Genomic DNA, 22,479 nt, shown 5'->3' on the forward strand with positions numbered 1-22,479 from the left:
TCAAAGAAGATAAAATCTTGTGCCATATTGGGAGACCACAAACAATGATCATTTAGTTAAAAAAAACCACAACAATTTTAACTGGAACAGTACTAGGCTCTTACTTCCTCACAGTTCATTAAGACTCTCTCACTGTTACTGTAAATCATAACCACTTTGTCATGTTGTCATTGTTAGGAAAATCTCTGTAAAATTATCCCAGAATTATTAAAGTTGTTTCTCATAAAAATGCATGCTTTTACTAAAATATTCTTCAGTAAGTGATACAAACTGTGATACAAACACACAATAAATTGTTTTTCAGTGTTAAAAAAGAAATGCTTTATTAAGCCATGAAGAAAACTTAAGTGCATATTACTAAGTGAAAAAAAAAACAATTTGAAAGGTTACATACTATATGATTCCAACTATATGACATTTTGGAAAAGGCAAAACTATGGAGACAATAAAAAGATCAGTGGTTTTTGAAAGTTGGGTAGAGTGAGAGAGTGAAGCTACAGGGGATATTTAAGTCAGTGAAACTATTCTATATGATACTATAATGGTATATACATGACTTTTTAAAAAAGATTTATTTATGCATCCAAGAGCTGGGGTACAGGTCAGAGATGTAGTGGGTGAGAGGATTCGCCAGAGACAGAGTGGGGAACAGAAAAGGTGGATTGACTGAAATGCACTGCTGAACTGCTGAGGGGAATAGCGGGTGAGACAGGAGAGGTCTACTGTGCCATGTGGGTCACCTCCCTGGCCGGGGATGGAACTCATGCTGCAGTAGCTGCAGATAGCTTCGTAGTGCTGCGACTTAATCCCTTGTGCCACCAGAGAGGCCCTGATACATGACTTTATGTCAAAGCCCATGGAATTGGACATCACAAATAGTGATTCCTAATGTAAATTATGGACTTCCATTAATAATAGTGTACCAATAATGGTTCACTAATTGTAACAAGTGAACCACACTAACTTGAGCTGTTATAATAGAGGGAACTGTATGTGTGTGTGTGTGTGTGTGTGTGTGTCAGGAGAAAGGGGCTTGTGAAAATTCTTTATTCAACTGTTCCATAAACCTAAAACTGCTCTAAAGTTCTTGAATTTTTAAAAACATGTGTTTCAAAGCACAAATGAAGGTATAACAGTAAAACTGAAAATATCTTGCTAGAGAGGATAAACTGACTTTATCCTTTTTTTCCTGAAGTTAGGTCATTTCTTTCCAGTCTGTGAGTGAAATATGATGATAGGTCATTGCTATTCAAGGATGGAGCTGTATGTACATCATTCCTGTACTGAAGGCGGATGACCCCTAGGGAGATGGTGCAGCTAGCATTCACAGATGGATATTGGTTGCAAGTTACTAGAGAGACCAGGAGCAAATGGGACCTGAGACTCCATCTCAATAAGCTGCAGTTGTTTTGGTGTCCTCAGTCCATGTGCCAGATATGTGAGCTGATAATTCCATCAACATGACTCCAGGCCCAACCACTGTCTATGACTGAATGAGATACCCTCAGTAAAAACTCTCTAGCTGAATTCAGCGGATCCTCAGATCTCTGAGAATACTAATCATAAATGACTGTTGCTGCATGCCACTAGTTGGATGGTGGAAGTGATGGTAGGGCTGCTTGTCTACAGAAATAGGTAACTGCAACAGGTAATAACTATGACAACTACATTTTTACTTTCACTCTGCCCTTTTATCTTCTTTCTGACAGTTGGGGCTTTTAATATTTGGTTGGACTATTTAATAGATTTAAAATTTTGTCATTTTACCTGTCAGAAACAGCTTTTGGCCTAAAGATTTTGTCTTTGCACTATGGATCTGTTGCACATATTTGGGTCTTTTGAAAAATATACTTCTTCAAAAACTCATATTAAACTATGATCTTTTAGAAGTCAGCTGTACAAAAGTCTACGGGGAAAACATTCCCTGAAAATGATCTTTTATTTCCAAAGTTTTTCATGACATCTTTACAAAAGAATTAAAAAATACACAATAGGATAAAATTAAGGCATATCATTATAATTTTAAGTACAAAAGGTTGTTTTTTATTGTTTAATGTTAATCACTTAAATGTTAATCTATTTTTTCTGCTTAATTAGTGTTAAAAATCGAACTTGCCTCTACATATTCTGTTGAGCATATTCTTTTAGAGCTGCTCTGTTACTTATTCTATTCAGACATGATACAATTCATTTCTTAAAATTAAAAATAGCTTCCAAATGCCACTATCATTTTCTAACTTTTATAGCCACTTAATCAAATGGTAATTATGTTCACCTTATAATTTTTATATTTATTCATTAATTGTAGAACCATAAAATTTTTATTTAAGCATGTAGCTACACAAATAAGAGATAACTTCTTTTTTAATACTGTTACATAATAAATACTTTTTGTCAATTTTATGTTATATAATATGGAATATCATTTCGCTAATCAAATTTTAATTCATTATCATTTTGGGGATACTTAGAGATCAGTGAACATCCTCTCATCTTCTATTTCCCAAATAAATGTGAAGAATTAAAAAATATATAGTTTAATGCCACAATCATGCTACATCACCAACTCTCTAAAATTTTGTGACACATTGCAATTAGCATGTTTCTCAATAATGCATCTGAGGGTCAGCTGGAGTAGCTATGTTCCATGTGACTCTTCTGGGATCATGTGTCCCATTCTGTTCTTCTCCTAAGAATGACAGAGAATAAAAAGTCTCCAAGTGTAAGCATATTTTAAGCCTCTACTCATTAACATTCTAACATCCCATTGGCCAAAGCGAGGTACATGGGCCAAGGGCATGAGGCCATGTCAATCACATAGATGTCCAAATTCTACTACAAGGGAGTGAAGCATTAGGACCAGTCAATCCATCATAAATGGTAAATGAGGACAAGTTTGCTCCATGGAAACCTGAATTCTATACCTGGTCTACCAGACCACATGTTTCTAGCCCAACCCTGAAGTCCAGCCCAGTCAGCACTTTGTGCTATTTCTTGTTGAGGTCTACTTCCAAAGGTCAAACTTCTTCCTTGTCCAAGTTCAATTTCACAATGCAATAATAGTTTGATTGTTAAGCTATGATCCTCAAATATTCCAAAAAAATAACCTAATATGAACTTTTCCCAGAACAATACAATGGAATACATAAAAGATGTACAAAAAAACATCATTTTGGAAAAACAGATGCTACTGCCACCTTTTACTGACAGCTTAATCTATAAGAAGCATCAGACTGAGTACTTTACAGAATTATTTCACAAGATGAAAAGTGGTTACTCTAAAACTTGATTATCCATCTCATGAATGGGGGTTTTGAGTGGCCAAGTTTTATACCAAATATTAAATCCTAATTGAATATAGGAAACATAATTTGACTGTACAGTATCTATTCAATTAATAGAATTAATTGTCAAGACTCTTTTTATTTCCAATGACTTTATATTTTAGTATAGAGACAAAGGTAGGAAAAAATATGATAGTGATTTATTGAAATTGTAGATTAGTCCATGCTATGTCCAGAACACCACTGTTTTCTCTACTTTCAGCTGATCTTTTGTTTAGTAAACCATACCAGATCCTTCCAAAAGTTAACTTTTTGCTTAAGTTTCTGAGCCAGTTTTTCTTGCTTTCCACCAAAAACATAATGAATGAGTTAGCTAGGGTCACATTGGTTGTCACCACTTACTAAATAACTAAGGTCCTTGAGGGTGGAAAAATGTTCTTCATCTACATATACACAATGTCTACGAAATTCCTAAAACATAACATGATATAGACAAAACGTTTACGTGCCTTCCAAATTCATGTGTTGAAACCTAATCCTCAATGTAATAGTATTTGGTGGTGGGGCCTTTGGAAGGTACTTAAATTGAGGGTGGAAGCTTCATGAATGAATTAGTGCACTGATTACAGAGACCCCAGAGGAATATCTCCCCATTTCCACCATGCAAGAACACATTAAAAAAAACAGTTGTCTCTGAGCCAGAAGTAGCCTATCACAAGACACTGCATCTGTTGGCTCCATGATCTTAGACTTCGCAGATCCCAGAACTGTGAAAATAAATTCCTTTATTTTTAAGTCCTGTTATTTTTAATGGCCTTAAAGGACTAAGGTAATACATAACTTATTTTTTTCCAGATTTCTGTGCAGAACTATGGCTTCTCTTATTTCAATATAGCACATCCATCCATCCCTCTGCTTCAAGTTCCCTGAATTCAGCAAATCTTAATCTGACAAAATCAGGAGCTCAGACTATTTTTCAGCAAATATTAATAATCACAATTTTTGTGTGAAGGTTTATGTTGAATTTAGGGCCTTATATTAATAAAATACCTCCCAACTACTTACCAAGTGATTTGCCCCAAATGAAAGATACATATCAAAGTTCTCTTAGCTTGGGATGGAAATCTATATAGAATGGCAAATGTTCCCTGTTATACCATAGGCAAAGAAAATGGAGATGTCTTAAATATAAGTTAGTTTCAGAGACTATGAAGATTATTCTAAAACTAACCTGCATAATTCCATTAAGATCTGGAACAAGACAAGGATGTCCACTCTCACCACTGCTTTTCAATATAATACTGGAAGTCCTAGCCAGAGCAGTAAGACAAGAGAAAGACATCCAAGGAATCCAAATAGGAAAAGAAGAAGTCAAACTATCACTCTTTGCAGATGATATGATAATATACATAGAGAACCCCAAAAAGTCCACAGAAAAACTAATTCAACTCATCAATCAGTTCAGTAAAGTGGCAGGATACAAAATCAACACGCAAAAGTCAGTAGCCTTCCTATACACAAACAATAAATCTGAAGAAGAAGAAATCAAAAAAACCATCCCTTTTTTATTGAAACAAAAAAAATCAAATATTTGGGAATAAATCTAACAAAAGAGGTAAAGGACCTATACAAAGAAAACTATAAAACACTGTTAAAAGAAATAGAAGAAGATACAAAGAAATGGAAAGACATCCCCTGCTCATGGATTGGAAGAATAAACATTATTAAAATGGCCATCCTTCCAAAAGCAATATACAGATTCAATGCTATTCCAATCAAAATTGCAATGTCATTCTTCAAAGAAATAGAACAATTATTGATGAAATTCATATGGAATCACAAAAAAACCCCGAATAGCCAAAGCTCTCCTGAAAAAAAAAAAGAAGGGAATGGAGGCATCAGACTCCCAGACTTCAAACTAGACTACAAAGCCATAATCATCAAAACTGCATGGTATTGGCACAAGAACAGACATACAGACCAATGGAATCAAATAGAAAATCCAGAAATAAACCCACAGATTTATGGTCAACTAATCTTTGACAAAGGAGCAAAGACTATGCATTGGAGCAAAGAAAGTTTGTTCAATAAACGGTGCTGGGAAAACTGGGTCGCTACATGCAAAAGAATGAAGCTTGACCACTACCTCACACCATACACAAAAAATCAACTCAAAATGGATTAAAGAACTAGACATAAGACCTGAAACCATAAAATATATGGAAGGAAACATAGGCGAAACACTACGTGATTTGCACATCAAAGACATCTTTACAGACATATCACCCAAAGCAGTGATAGTGAAGGCAAAGATAAATAGCTGGGACTACATCAAATTAAAGAGCTTCTGCACAGCAAAAGAGACAATAACAAAAACAAAGAGAAACCCCACCAACTGGGAGAACAATTTTGCACCCAACACTAATGATAAAGGACTGATCACAAAAATCTGCAAAGAGCTGATGAGACTCAACAACAACAAAGAAAATAATCCAGTCAAAAAATGGGCAGAAGAGCTAAAAAGAAACTTCTCTGAAGAGGAAATGCAAATGGCCAACAGGCATATGAAAAAATGTTCAACATCACTTGTCATCTGTCATCAGGGAAATGCAAATCAAAACTACCATGAGATACCATCTTACACCAGTGAGAATGGCACATATTAAAAAAACTAGCAACAACAAATGTTGGTGAGGGTGTGGAGAAAAAGGAACTCTTCTGCACTGTTGGTGGGAGTGCAAACTGGTCCAACCACTGTGGAGAGCTGTGTGGAGATTTCTGGACCTACTAAACATAGAGCTTCCATATGATCCAGCAATTCCACTCCTAGGTATTTACCCAAAGGACACAGAAACATCAATTCCAAAGAACACCTGCACCCCTATGTTTATAGCAGCACTGTTCACAATAGCTAAGCTTTGGAAACAACCCAAATGCCCAAAAATAGATGACTGGATCAAGAAGAGGTGGTACATATATACCATGGAATATTACTCAGCATTCAAAAAAGATAAACACATGCAATTTGCAGCAACATGGATGGCGCTGGAAGGGATCATGCTCAGCGAAATAAGCCAAAAAGAAAAAGAAAAATACCGGATGGTCTCACTCATAGCAGGAATCTAGAAAACTTAAATAAGGGACCAGGAAAATGAATAACCATAAGAAAGTGAAAATCAAAATCAACAAAAAACTATGAACCAGAGACACTTTTAGGGGGGCGGGGGTGGGAGGGGAGGGATTGGGGTCACAATGGGGGGCTGCAATTGTATGGAGAATATAAAAATAAAATTTATTATTAAAAAAAAACCTGCATATTGTCAGTTACCAAAATAGCTTGAATAAGCAGTGGGAATAAGGTCTCTCTTCCAGGTAATACATTCTTTATCTGCAAAATAAGGTTTAGATGTAACATTAAGAGAACTAAACTTTTTAACACCAAATATAAGTGAAAGAATTTGTTAGCACTATTTTGGAGAATTTAAAAAAAATTGTAACATTTATTGGGAGGTGGGGTTCTATTTATAGCGATTATGTCCATCATAAAAAATACCAAGAAAAATATTAATATTTAAGTGTCTAAAATGACAATTGGAAATTAGAGGGTTGCAATTGTATGGGGAATATAAAAATAAAATAAAAAAAAATTGCTTACGCAAAGAAGGGATCTCTTGACTCCTAGAACTAAAAGAACAGGGATTAAATGAACTTCAGGCAGGGCCAGATTTCTATTTTATCATCTCTGGCTGTCCCATCCATGAGCTCTTAAGTGGGCTGGGTCTTTGGGGATAAAGCAAGACTGCACTTAAACAACTTTAGCACTACCTTACGTCCAGTTCCAAATCTTGTGGGGAATGAAAGATATTTCAACCCTGATGGCTGAAACCAAAGCTACAAAACTGAGTAGCCTCTGAGTGGCCCTAACCCTAGTCATGGTGCTGACTGACATGCGAAGCCTTCCTTCCAGTCCATAATTGCATAGTGGAGAGCTTGATACCTTAGTTAAAACTGGGGCTGATGCATGAAGGAAAAGGGATGAGGATGAAAGACAAATCACAAATGTCTGCTACTATAATACTATTACTTAGGGTTAATAACTATAAACGTTTTTGCTATATGTGTGTTATACACACATGTGCATGCACACACATAGGAGAAATAGCACTTTAAAACTGATTTATAGATGCTAAAAAATTTTATGTCTGCATTAATTCATTTATATGAAATTCTTAAAGATAAATCTAAAAGTCGTTTTGTGGGCACCTGAGGTTGGAGGTGGGAAGATGATGGAAGTGTTCTATGCCTCGATTACAGTGGTGCTTAAAGCAAAACTTATAAACCTGTGCTCTCACACCCCACTGATGGGGAAAAAAATCTTTGCACTCCACTGAATGATAAGGGATTGATCACAAAGATATACAAAGAACTCACAACGTCGATGGAACTAGAAGGAATTATGCTCAGTGAAATAAGCCAGAAGGAAAAAGAAAAATATCAGATGGTTTCACTTATAGCAGGAATATAGGGGAACCAAATAAGACATCAGTGTGAAAAAATAATGACAGTACAAAACACAACAAAGCAAAAACAGACAATTATAAATCAGAGGCATATTGCAGAGGAGGAGGCAGGAGAGGGAGCAGAGGGAGGGAGAGAAGGAGGAGCACGGGACTGATGTGATGGTGCACGGGTGCATTGGGGAAGGAAACTCTATGGGGACTACACCTGGGGTGGGGGGGAAGCAAATATTGTTTAAAAATGAACAATGATGTAAAAAAATAGAAAAAATAAATAAACCTTTGCTCTCAAAATGGGTGAATTTTATTATATGTAAATTATGCCTAACTAAAGAAAAAAATAAAAAATTTAAACTTATTTATGTAGTTATACAATTCATAATAAACATGGCTGTATAAGAGGAAATTATCTTCAATTTGACAATTAGCACACAGTCCAAAAATCGCAGAATTAGTAGAGCTAAGTTAAAATTTAAAAATCAATCAGAAACATATAGATATATTTAAAAAGGAAGGAAAAATCAGTTCATGATTTTTGCATCTGAGAGTGCTACTAATCTGTCAATCAAATACGCTGTATATAGCATCTGAGCAAATCACTTGTAACTAATTTTAACAAGTTTTTCTTAATTAATTCAAGAGATTATGAAGATTAATGTCCCAGACAGTACCGAATCAAAAGATACAATAGGCATGATGAATTTTACATGACCGACATGTTGAAATTTTCCTCAGTGAAAAACACTTTGATATAATAATACCATGTTGATCAGGGATCATGGTAACTCATAAAGTATAACAGGAACAAAGTTAGTTAGAAAAGTGAAGTTCATATTAAGATGCCATTGTAACAAATACATATGCATCTGGTTAAGATTTATTAAGAATAAAACATTTAGCATAAGAAAATTTCTACCGATAATAATGACTATATTTGATATCTTCTTGAACTTCAAATTGTCATACTGTATTTATTACTTAAAGGATATCATTACTCTTCCTACAATTCCCTTTTTAATTGAATTTTGTGATCAGACAACTCAAGGCATGTTAACTCTCACAGGGCATTAAAGTGAGATGTGTTAGACATTATACAGGAAAGAGCAGCTCTGTGATCAAAGAACAAGATCTCTCATCTTCCAGATATTGTGGCAAAGGTCAATTCTCAACTGTATCTCCTTGGGAATAGGGGTATGTTTATCACTAAATATTTATGTGACATTTGAGATGATCAAAAGTCTCCAAACAACTTTTACATGCCATCTCTCTCACTGGCTTGCATAGATGGAGTGGCATTTTAAAATACATTTTATAAATGGAGGGTCTAAATCAGTGTCATTAAGTATCACATAAGCAGTAGAGAGGCAACTCCTGGGACATGGAATCATGATTCCCTCCATGAATAGAAAATCACAGGACCTGAGCAGAGAGGGAGTTTTCAGCAGAATTTTTTTTAAGATTTATTTATTTACGTACACAAGAGCTGGGGTACAGGCCAGACATGCGGGGGGTGAGAGGATTCACCAGAGACGGAGGTGGGGAACAGAACAGGCAGACTGACTGAAATGCACTGCTGAGGGGAGCAGCGGGCGAGTCAGGAGAGGTCTGCTGCGCCATGTGGGTTGCTCCCTGGCCGGCTGGGGATTGAACTCGTGCTGCAGAGGATGCAGATTGCTTCATGGTGCGGTGCTTAACTCCTTGTGCTATCAGGGAGGCCCTTCAGCAGAATTTTTCTTTTAGCAGAGTGAATTGGTGTGCTGAGAACCCTGTCTCCCCCAAACACCAACACATTTACTAATTTGCTCAATCCTATAATACAGCCAGAATAGTTTCAGGATTGTTTCACCCCAACTACTACAAAAGAAAACCTAATAATAGTGTTTCAGTATTTGCTTGATTTTCACAGTACTCCATGACCATTCCACCTCCCAAATCTGTGACAATATGGTCAATACAGTTTTCATAAATTACTAAATTCGTTCTTCCTCTCTCTCCCTTCTTCAAATGTGGTTATGTTGATGACTTGAAACACAATTGGTTCATTTGTCTCAGATTGCTTTCTGTTGTAGTTTTTTTTCCCTCTCCCATCTTTGCTGATTTCATTTTATTTTTTTTCATATGTAGACCATTAACAGAATTCCAAAACTCAAACGTATTCCTAATAAAACACTCAGAAACATGTCACTCCCTAATGTATCTCTTCCATCTGTGGCCCCTCTACTACTTCCCAGTATAGGTGGCCAACTTCACTGATTCCTGTTGCATCATTCTTGTGCAACTCTTTGGAAAGATTAGTATACATATATCTTACATGTGATTTGACAACCATGATATCTGTTTTCTAGTTAAGTTTAAAGTGGGAATTTTGTATTTTATTTAGTTGTTAATTTTATGTAATTTGGGGAGAATATGAGGAGATTTGAAAACAAGTGGCTGCAATAACCTTAGGTTACTAATTGCTTTTTTAAATTTCAAAAATTATTTTCCTTTAGTTTTCAAGCAATTCTTGTTTTATGGATAAAAATCTTTCTAAATCTCTAGGAGGATAATAATAAGAATTTTTCCAAAATTCTCTTCTGATCCCTAAATTGTCTCTGTTTTCTCCAGAGTCAGTTATAAGTCCTTGAAAATGTTGCTTGCTGATCACCCATTCTCATTCATGGACAAAGGACTGAGTTGCTAATTTGGGAATATGCATGGATTTCCTTTGAATATGTAAGGTCTAATTCTATACTAAATCTCATCTAAGTGGGAAAACTGACTCCGTGTACAACAATGCTACCTGTCAATTGTCAAGGCAGGATATCTCCATTCCCTTCCCCAGCAACACTAATAATAAAAAAGATTTGCTTCAGGATACCCGTATTCAGACACTGACCCTAATATTTCTCACATAGGTCAGCTGACATTATTAGAAATCATTTCCCCAGTTTTATTCTAGAAACTTTCCCCACAATCCATCGAGTAGGTAATAAAATTCAGAGCACAAGCTCAGAACTAATGCAGAGACAACTCTTTTTTAGACAGATCTTTAATTAACCACTTAAACAATTCTCTTTACACCAGCTCTTGGTCTGTAGCCTGTTCATCATTATTATACCAGCCGCTCCCTCCACTATATAGACGTTCCTGATGTTCTTTTGAAATTTAGCTCCTATTCTATTTATCTTTCAATATTAGCCTTTTGGTTTTCCATCTTCAAGAAATTGGCTTAGTTCTTGATACTCTGTTATTCTCTCCTTTCATCTCAGTGCTGTCATCAATTAATTCTATTTTAAAATTACTTATTTTCAGTCCAATGGAAAGTGTGGCGAGAGTAGGACTCAATGTAAATATTTAGTTGAATAAGCTTACATAAGTGTCTATATTAGAGCATGGATAGTACCATGAATTTGTGTGGATTGTCTGGGATGAAACTGCAGTGCTTCTGGCATGTATTAATTTCCATGAAGCTTTGCACCTTGGGTATATGCGCAGGCACTATGTTGAAAAAAAAAAAAGATATTGAATAAATTTCTCAGGAACCATGTCATAAATTCTGCTGCAAATTGGAGGAACACTGAAGGTACAAGAGCAATGATGTGAAAAAAGTGCTGGGTTGGTTTTCCTGGTCAGTCTCGAGGTTCCCAGTACAATATTTTGCCTTCCAGTAATCTCATTCCTATGTATATCACAGCCATTCACTTCCACCACTCTAGAACATAAAGGGATTTTTTTTTTGATCTACACTGATATTATTTTATTTTTTAAGATTTATTTTTTATATCCTCCATATTTTGCAACCCCCCTTATTTTGCACCCCCTCTTATTTTGACCCCAATCCCTCCTCTCATTCCCGCCGTAGTGTGTCTCTGGTTTATAGTTGCTCATTGATTTTGATTTTTTCTTTATTATAGTTATTCTTTTTCCTGGTCTCTTATTTAGTTTTCTAGATTCCTACTATGAGTGAGACCATCCGGTATTTTTCTTTTTCTTTCTGGCTTATTTTGCAGGATTTTTATTTGATGATAGAAAATTAAATAGATATCAGGGATTCAGTCCCCTAGCCTTCCCACTTTCTAATGCTCTGTACATGGAGGATACCAAAACTCTGCTTATCTCACTTCAGTGATAATATCCATTCTCATACTTAATAATTTCAGATATGAAGTAGAGTCTCCTGGATTGAAGCAGCCTCAGGTACCAAGTAACTAAACCACTTTTACTGTTTATCTATGACTTCTGCCATTTTTAACAGCAGCAGTGATGCTACATTTTAAAACTTTTTATTATATCAAGAAGTTAGAATATTTATGATAATGGCAGTCTACTTTTTTTTTTTACTAAACTTTAAGGATTTCATGTATAATCACTTCCATTTTTTAGTATTAGCTGTGAAAATGGAAAGATCCTAGAAAATGAAAGCTATTTTTCTTCACAGGCATAGGAAGAGAAATTTCAATATATGATAATGGTCAAAACTCATTTAATTGAAAAACTGTCCTGCATTCATTATATAAAAACTGGAGCAACCAGGCCTCTGGTGGTGCAGCAGTTGAGCGCTGGGCTGCGAAGCTGCCCGCAGCCTCTGCAGCCTCTGCAGCGCCGGTTAGTTCCCTGGCCACCCAGGAGGGTCCCACAAAATAAATAAATAAATAAATGAAAAAAAACCTGGAGATACCTGATCTCCTCTCAGGTTTTCCTGCAGATTTTCATCTCTGCACGTTGCACATTATACTTTTCAATAGTGAACAACCACCAAGATTGTCCATCCTCTACTTCAAATTACCTTTAAAACGATGTCTGTTAAAATTTCCATAGTTGTTTCCCTCTCCTGTTTTGGAGATTTCTTATTCATGGCCATACTTATAAAGTTTACTGGGGAGATTTTCCAACTCAGATTAAGAATGATTTTCTTTCTCAGGAATATGACTCACATTCACCTTAGTCAATGTCTTTTTTTTTATCTGCAATGTGTCATGTTAAATTGGATTCACACTCTTTGAGAACAGATGTGTCACTATCATAATCACACTTTCAAAATTATGATAAGGAGAGGATCTCAAGCGTGAGTTTCCAATGCCATCTAAAATTCTGTTTGATTTGTCATCTTTTCTTTTTTACCTATTCACCTATCACTTTGCATGCTTTAAGGGTGAGTGTTTCATGAAAACAAAAAGAACAAGAATTGGCCCTAAGGTTGATGGAAGCTTCCCAAACTCCAGTGAAGTCTTTCATATGGAGCTTTAAAAAAGTATATTTAGAATTTTCAATTTCAAAGTCTTATCACCAAATCCCTTTAATTAAAGATTTAAAATATAATAAATAATAACCTTTTGGCTGACACCATGAATGTTCTGGGAATACTACTTTATTGAATAAAAAGCAGGGCACCCATTTTGTTTGTACTCGGCTTGTGATTTTAAATAAGGATTTTATATTTAGAGAGAACTGGCTTTCCGATGTACTTTATAAAACCTGACTTGAAGTATATTGCTTAATGTTTCTGAGCTTCATTTTTGTAAAGTAGAAAACAGGATAATAATAATAATAACATCATCTATTTCATAGGGATATATAAGGGTTGAATTTAGCAAACTATGCAAAATACTTAGCAGAGAGGCTAATATGCTTTTTGAAAATGTTTCTATAATATTACAAAAGACAACTTGTGAAATGGATACCTTTTTAATTTGCTATTTAAATATATTTTATAACTGAGAATTTTACCCTTTAGATTTAACTTCTAAAAATGCTCCATAAAAATATTTTTAGAACTTTTGAATAATTGAACTTAAGTACAGTGTATGTACATAGGTTGCTTCTCAGTCATGCATACCTGAAACTTACACAATGGTATAATACAATGTTACTTCAAGTAAACAGAAAGATGGAATAAACCTATGAAGGGGGGCGGTGAAGAGGGCAAGAACAAAGCAGAATATGAGATGAGGGAAGTGAGTGAGTGAGCATTAAGACCATGGGAAACTCAGTAGTGCCCATCTCGGAAGCCTGGAACTTCAGTGTACCTGGGAATCAGAGACAAGATCTTAATTTTTTTTAAAGATTTATTTATTTATGTATACAAGAGCTGGGGTACAGGCCAGAGGCTTGAGGGGTGAGAGGATTCACCAGAGACACAGTGGGGAACAGAACAGGCAGATCGACTGAAATACACTGCTGAGGGAAGCAGTGGGCAAGTCAGGAGAGGTCTGCCACGCCATGTGGGTAGCTCCTGGCCAGCCAGGGAAGAAACTCCTGCTACAGTGGCTGCGGATAGCTTCATAGATTGCATCTTAACCCCTTGCACCACCAGTCAGGCTCGACCTTGGGCTTTTATGAAGAAGGGAACTGGATCAAAGACCAAGGAGGAAACACTCTCAGGAACTGAACAACCAGCAGCAAAAAGTAACAACAAAGGCAGTTATCAAGAAAGTTTTCTGGGCCTCCCTGGTGGCACAAGGGGTTAAGACGCAACCTATGAAGCGATTTGCAGCCTCAGCTGCGCAAGTTCCATCCCTGGCCAGGGAGCTACCCACATGGTACAGCAGACCTCTCCTAGTTTGCCTGCCACTGCTCCCCTCAGCAGTGTATTTCCATTGATCTGCCTGTTCAGTTCCCCACTCTGTCTCTGGTGAATCTTCTTACGCCCCCCCCCTTACACCTCTGGCCTGTGCCCCGTTCTTGTTTGCATAAATAAATAAAGCTTTAAAAAAAGAAAGAAAGTTTTCTCTCTTGGCCTTTGTTCTAGGTAGAGGTTAAAAAAAAAACTTCCCTCAGAATTCTTGATCACAGTCCAGACTACATATAGGTTTAGGTTCTGATTTACAATTTTTTCATCACCCTAAAAACTGCAAACCACAAATTGTAGTTTAAAGCACATACAAATTTTTAAAACTCAAGGTAATGGTAAGAGCAATCATAAATAATCCCTAAAGGAACACACACACTCATGCCCAGATTTAAAGAATTCTCAGAAACATTTTCAGCAAATGTAAGTTCAAAATATAGAGGAATAAAATATGCACGAAAATAAGTTACTATAAGTGAGAAAAAGAAAAAGCAACAACACGAGACCAGCAAAGACACAAGATACTGGAGCTCCCACATACAGAACCAAAATGATTATGTTAGGAAAAAAAAATGGAACTAAAAAAATATGGAACTAAACAGGAGCAAAATTTGGAAAAAAAAATGAATAGGAAGATTTTTCAAAAAGCCAAAGAGAAGTTTTAGAAATGAATGATGTTATGATTTAATTCCAGAACTGTCTCGAATGGTTAGCATATCTGAGATAAAATTAGTAAACTTGGGCCTCCCCTGGTGGCGCAGGCAGTTGAGCGCAGCGCTGTGAAGCTGTCTGCAGCCTCTGCAGCGCTGGTTCGATCTCGGTGAGCTGGTGAGGGTCCCACATGGCACGTCAGACCTCTCCTGTCTCGCCCATTGCTCCCCTCAGCAGTGTATTTCGTCAGTCTGCCTGTTCCCCAATTTGTCTCTGCTGAATCCTCTCACCATCCCCCCAAAAACCTGTGGCCTGTACCCCGGTTCTTGTATGCATAAATAAATAAATAAATCTTTAAAAAAAACATTCAAAAGGTAAGGGGGAAAAAAAAACAGAAGATATGAAGCATAAAATAAAATAGTAGGGATAAATATACACATAGTATTATTTACAGTATATTTAAATGGATTGGTGGAATTGATTGAAGTTCTCAGATAAATGGCATAAATTTTCAAATAGGGAGTCATAATTTATTTATATGCAAAAAAGGAAAGGGACAGACGGGAACAAATGGTTGAAAATAACAAGCATGGAAATAGTTATATGAGGCAAATACCAACCAATAGAAAATAGCTATACTAACATCAGACAAAATTAAAGTTAGAGCAAAAAAGCTTTTCTATGCTATAAGAGCTGGATTAAATAATTCTAAATTCATTTGCATCTAACAGTGTTACTTCAAAAATGTAAACAAAAGATTTAAAATGGATCTACATATGACTTAGATATTCCACTCCTAGGCATCTACCTGAAAATTAAAAAATACTAATTCAAAAGGAAACTTGTACTCCCATGTTTATTGCAGCACTACTTATAGTAGCCAAACTGTGGAAACAACCTAAGTGCCTAAAACAGATGAATGGATCCAGAAGATGTGGTATATATACACAAAGGAATACTACTGAGTGATCAAAAAGGCAAACTCATGTCATTTGCATCAACATGGATGGAGCTGGAAGGGATTTTGCTAAGTGAAATAATTTAGGAGGAGATGATAAATACTGGATGATATCATTTATATGTGGATTATATAGAAACCAAACACAGGGTCTGATAAAGACAAACTTAAAAACTAACTCTTGAAATCTGACTATAGAACTGAAACATACAGAGGGGTAATGGGAAGTGGAGTGGTGAGAACAAGAGAAAAGGTTGTGTGATGGACTATGGTGTCGGACTATAGGTCATTTGGTGTTGGGTGCACTGTGGTGGTGATACCAGCCAGCAGGGATCCTATACTTCCAAAATCCCAACAATAATGTTTCCTCAATAAAAATAAATACTGTTGACTTCACACATACATTTTCTCTATCTCTCTCTCTCTCTTTCTCTCTCTCTCTCTCTCTCTCTCTCTCTCTCTCTCTCACACACACACACACACACACACACACAAAGGTAAGCAAAAAATGATAGGCGACATGGGCAAATTCACCATTCCAGAAGATTTTGACACATCTCATAATGGGTAAAACAAGATCTTAAAAATAGGTAAAAGTTATCATAACTGTTATGAATAACAAACTTGATCTGATGACAGATATAGAACTTAAATCAATAATTGCAGAATATCCATTTTCATCAAGCACACGTGGAACAGTTCTACATCTTGAATTATTATTATGCTGCAACAGAAACACAGCTATATCAGTATTGTATGATTTCTATCAGCTTGCTAAGGTACTTCTGCTTTGTAGGCTGGAACATTAGTGGCTACTGTGGAGCAATCTAACTCATTCAACATTTTTCCAAAGAGTTTTGCATAATATCTAATTTCCTCATGTTCCTGATGGCTCACAGTTACTAAACGAAGTCTTTTTCTGCCCTTGCTTCAGGAAAGCTCTTCAGAGATGGCTAAAATTGCCATATATATATATATATATATATATATATAAATAAAATATATATATATTTTCCAGGGCATATATATATGCCCTGGAAGATCTAGCCAGTAATCCTTCCTCCGTTGTGGCAGATGCTTCTAGGACATGCCTACTTGACCTTAAAATCTTTTATATTCCTCACCCTGGAAGTTCAATAGCAACTAAGTCAAAAGGTCATTTTTTTAAATTTCTTAGTTACTTTTCACACTGCCTGTAAAAATTTTGATTAGCACCAAATGTTATTTCCCTTTAAAAATAGTTTTGAATGATACAAAAAATCCCATTTAGTACCCAATGTTACAATGCATAGACAGTTCTCCCAAAGATAATGCCATCTGCCTGTGTGTACCAGGGTTCCAGGATCAAAGAGATGAAGTCAAGATGGTATTATAAAGTGACAATGTCGAACTTCATCTGAGCCTTATGCTCCTGGAGAGCTGTGACAGTTAAGAAACCTCTCTACCCTTTTGTAACTTTTTTTTGTGTTTGAAAAATGTCAAAATGGCTAAGTAGCTAACCTACAAACTACAAGGGAGTATTATAAGTCCCTTCATATTTCTGTCATTTTGAATACTTGCTTCACATCTTGCTGGCTATTTTTGGTTTTAAGATCAAATCACTTTATTTCTGTAAATGTATTAATGGTTTATAGAGATCTTATTTCTTTTGGTTGAAAGACAACAGAGATCTGGTATATTATTTTTTTCTGTTTATCTTTTTCTATTATTTTGGCTCCACTCAATTAAGAATTTGTACCCGTTGTGAATAGAACCTCTTTGACTGAGAACAGTGAGATTTGTACTTCTGTGTTTATGCTTGATTCAAGGCTGAAAATTTAAAAGTAAAGCTACAAACTCTCTATTTCTGTCTGTTTGCATGGTCATACACCTATGATTGAGAAGAGTGTTTATATCTCATTGTATAAGTATATAATATTTTCCTACCCTTCGTGGTATTAATAGAGTTATAAAATCTCTTAAAAATCCCATTATGATTGGTTTACTAATAAAAATCTCCTTTATAAATGGGAACATTCCTATAGTTCCCAGTTACTAAGGAAATTGAACTTCAGACAATTTCCAAAGTAAAAAAAAAAAAGGTATGCTTATAGAAAAGAACTTAGAAATGTTTCAAGAATTCAATTTCACATATTTTAGGCAAATCCTTAGCAAAAAGACTATTTTGATTTAATTAAAAACAGTTAATGGATTTTCTATTAGATCAGCATTAAATATAATATACATGTAGACTTTTATTCTATTTGGGTGTTTTTCCTAAAAAATATACGTTTGATGATTGAATAAACTAGTATTACTCCTGTCAAATGTTTAACATGCAAAATGTAAATATGTTTAGCCAAAATAACATCACTATTCTGACAAACTTTATTTCAGCAATGCTGTGGACTTTGTAAATAAAGGCTGGATATCTACACAAAATGTGTTTCAGATTGCAGACTGATGATCACTTACAAACACCAAGAAGGTAGGAAATGTTTATTACTCTCTTAACAGGTCTTTCCTGGAGACAGCTGGGCAGGTCTTCCAAATGTATACAAAATGACTCGAAGGAGAACAATTAAAGAGGGTGGCTTATAGTTTTCGTGGCAGCGGGGTGTGCTGGAGTGAAGATTCCCACATGCAGGGGGGGCTTGTATAATTTGAAATTCCCACCCGCCCCACAGGAAGTACCTCAACTTTCTTGTCCATTTGCTCAAATATGGGACAGGAGAGAAGGGAAAGGTGCGGTTTAAAGAGGTAAACAGCCAAATACCTACTTCAGCAGACACTTAATTAACAACAGTATTTATGTTTTGTTGTATGTCATTGCAGATCATTTACAGTAGTTCTAGGTAACTTGAAAACCTTCTACTGATACTAAATTGAGTTAATCAACATTCACTAGCTGCCTAGATCATCTAACACTAAATCATTAATTACTAAATTTTGGTTTATATAGTTTGCCTCTTTTTAATGACAGAGAGTATATATATTAAAGATATATATGTTGAAGATCGTGTTCATTTTTGCCACTTCAAGAAGTTGTACTAGAAGGAAGGTGTGTGGGTTAAGGAAATAAGAGTAGTTTTAGAAAGTAAAATGACTGGTTGCTCCAAAATGAGAAGAGAAAAATGTTGGACAAAACCTGAATGAATATAGAAATTGTGGAGTTTTGCTGAAAGGAAACTTATTTTTGTCCTGGTCAAATCTGACTAAAGTTTGATGTATTAGTTTCCTATTACTGCTGTAATTGCATTACCACAAATTGAGTGACTTAAAACAACACAGACACATTGCCTTACAGCTCAGAAGTTCAAAATGTATCTCACAGGTCTATCATAAAGATGTCAGCAGCGCTGCAATGCTTCTAGAGATTTTAGAAAAAAAATCCATTTTTTTTTTTCCTTTTCAAACTTGTAGAGGTTGACTGACATGTGCCCCCCTTCCTTCGTCAAAACCAGAAATAATCCTTTGGTGGTGGGGGAGCTATAGTGATCATACCTGAGGGGAGAAATCCTATACTGTTAAAATGTTAAGAAACCCATAAATAAAAATTTGAAAGTCTTATGATGTAGAAAGAAAGTCAGCAATAACCATGGGTCTTTCTCACACTGCATCACTCTGGTGCTGTCACCTCTTTCCCTCTTCCACATTTAAACAAACATTGTGCTTATATTGAGACCACCAGGTCATGCAGGATAATCTTGTTATTATTAAAGTCAGATGATTGGCAATCTTAAATCTATAATTACCAGTCATAACTACCTCTTCCATTCACAAGTTCCAGGGATTAGAAAGTGAATGTCTTAGGGGAACCATTATTCTGCCTACCACAAAGAAATTATTTATAAGACTTTTAGGAGGAGATTTCATATTAAGTATTATACTGGTGCAGAAATAAAATTCTCTTTCTTCTCCATTAAAATAGATTCCTCCCCACCATCCTTGAAATTTTGACCTGCTCTAAGAAGTGGTTGTAAAAGATTATTCTTATCTTCTCTGGAATCTAACTAGATATCTGGCAGGTCCCTATCAGGACTCTAGATTGCTAGCAGCCACTTTCTGCCTCTAGAATATAAAGAAGCTCTGAGAGCTGAATCTTGAAGACTCAAAATAAATTTCAAAGCACATACCACCCTTATTGTTCTTTCTGGGAATAAGGGACAATCCTTTCCAGGCCACAAAATACTAGGTTCGGGCATGTACATATAAGGGACGCAAATTCAACTGGTACAATATCACAAAAAGCATTGACTTTCTATCTTCAGAGCTTCAAGAAGCTCAGCAAGTGGACCTGTGCCCCTAAAAAGATTTTTCTCCATCAACATTTTGGAATCCACTGATTTAGTAATTCTCAGAGTTGAATGCCTGGCTCTTTATTCAAATTCCACTTTGCTTTTAATAGTTCTTTTTTTCATTTTAGGGATCCCTCTTTTTTTTTTGAAGATTTATTTGTTTATGCATATAAGAGCTAGGGTGTAGGCCAGAGGTGAGGGGGCAGGGGATGAGAGGATTCATCAGAGACAGTGGGGAGCAGAACAGGTGGATCTACTGAAATACACTACTGAGGGGAGCAGCAGGTGAGACAGGAGGGGTCTGCTGCGCCATGTGGGTTAGCTCCCTGGCTAGGGATTGAACTCATGCTGTAATGGCTGGTGATAGCTTAATAGTGCTGAGACTTTAACCTCTGCACCACCAGGGAGGCTCCTAGGGATCCCTCTTTCAAGATACTTGATACAGCACTCTAAAACAGCCATCTTTGGGGCCTCCCTCGTGGCACAAGGGGTTAAGCACAGCACTCTAAAGCTATCTTCAGCCTCTGCAACACAAATCTGATCCCAGGCCATGGCACAGCAGACCTCTCCTGCCTCGCCCGCTGCTCCCCTCAGCAGTGTATTTTCAGTCAGTCTGCCTGTTCTGTTCTCTACTCTGTCTCTGGTAAATCTTTTCACACCCCACCCCTCCGCACCTCTGGCCTATACCCCTGTTCCTGTATGCATAAATAAATAACTAAAAAAAAAAACCCAGCCATTTTAGCCATTCACCTTCTAAAAGATGGCTCAACTGACTTTATAGGAGCAGACCAACAAGACTTCCTGAAAGACAACTTCCTACTCCCTACTTTGTCCCACTTGGGAGGTTTATGAGTAACTTTAGTTACTCAGCAAGGAATAGTATTCATTGTCTTAAACAAAAGTGATTGCTGGCAACGTTAACTTTTTGGTGAGTCTTAGGTTTCAGGAAAGCAACAATTGATTCAGTAAATCCTTCCACTATTTTGCAACCTTTTGGGGTGCCAAGAAACACCTAACCAGCTAATGGGAAAAGAAATCTGCCATGCAAATTGGTAGATCTCCACCTTTCTTCAGTGATTCCCTTGTTTTATGTAATTCTAAGTTTTCTTTCTCTTCTCTGAGATGTTCATTCTTGAATATTCTCCCTGTCAAAATGACTGTATAAGACATTTCCTTCATTGTCCATTACATGTTTATCTTTCACAGAAGCAAAGAGTCATCCTAAAACTACCTGTTTTCTAGGCTGGCTTTTACTGCACGTGGAACCCTTGTTCTAGAGGACTAGTGTAATTTGATTAGTTGTTCAGAGCAAGGAATCTGGAGCAAGTTTCACACTCTGGTTTGGCCACATACTATGTAATCATGGGCAAGAGACTTGATCTTTCTGTGCCTTGAGGTACTCATCTGTAAATGGGAGGAAGATGATGATGATGACAATGATGATGATGATGATGATGATGATGATGATGATGATGATGATGATGGAACCTACCTCAAAGGGCTGTCATGTAAAGAGTTTATAAAAAGTGACTTGTTTAGAGAGCTAAAGATATGACTACTATTATTACTTGAGGAACATTTCAGGTTCACCCAAGTACTGGTATTTAGAGGAAACTTCATCTCCTACTCCATACTTTTAAACTGAAATTTCACACTTAGCTTTTAACCCCAGAGTTTATACAACATATACATTATATGAGAACAATAAATATTGAATAAATTAATGGATGACTGGGTCAGTGGAGATACAGAGGGAGGAATGAACTATGGGTGAGAAGGCTGTTGGAGACCCCTAAGGCATGAAGTGTTAAGACAAGGAAAACTTCAGGGGCATGCTGAAAGACTGTCATGGCTAAAAGACTGATCAGCACAGGTTGAAAGACTGGCCCGTGTATAGATCAGCATGTACTTTCTTGTGTCAGTGAAACAGCTTGAGAAAAAAACAATTTGATAAGGCCTTGGTGGTCAATGTGTGCCAGAAATGAGAATAAGAAAATGAACCACTGTTCCGTAGTTCTGTTTGTTCTTTGTATCTTACTTGGTAACTTTGTTGTTTCTGCTTGTAAAAGCTGGGGTATGCTGAGGAGAGCAGAGCAGATTTAAGAATCTTTCTCCACAGCCTCCCTTTTTAAAGACAAGACTCATTGCTCCTTTTACTTTGGCTATCCAAGACAGAAGGCAACTATTATTATAGACAAAAGACAACCTATATTTATTTTTTTAAAGATTTATTTATTTATGC

At 36.3% G+C, this 22,479-nt stretch overlaps 1 long non-coding RNA gene across 1 annotated transcript in view; it reads left to right on the forward strand.

Annotated features, from left to right (window-relative positions):
* LOC129145231 (uncharacterized) overlaps nucleotides 1-1,400 on the forward strand; it is a 37,610-nt gene extending 36,210 nt beyond the window's left edge. The window contains exon 4 of the long non-coding RNA XR_008550469.1: nucleotides 1,196-1,400. This is a non-coding gene — a long non-coding RNA (uncharacterized LOC129145231). The remainder of the gene's footprint in view (nucleotides 1-1,195) is intronic.
* The last annotated feature ends 21,079 nt before the right edge of the window (nucleotides 1,401-22,479 follow it).

This window comes from Talpa occidentalis, unplaced genomic scaffold (assembly GCF_014898055.3).
Source record: "Talpa occidentalis isolate TD23 unplaced genomic scaffold, MPIMG_talOcc4v2.1, whole genome shotgun sequence".
Classification (NCBI taxonomy): Eukaryota; Metazoa; Chordata; class Mammalia; order Eulipotyphla; family Talpidae; genus Talpa; species Talpa occidentalis.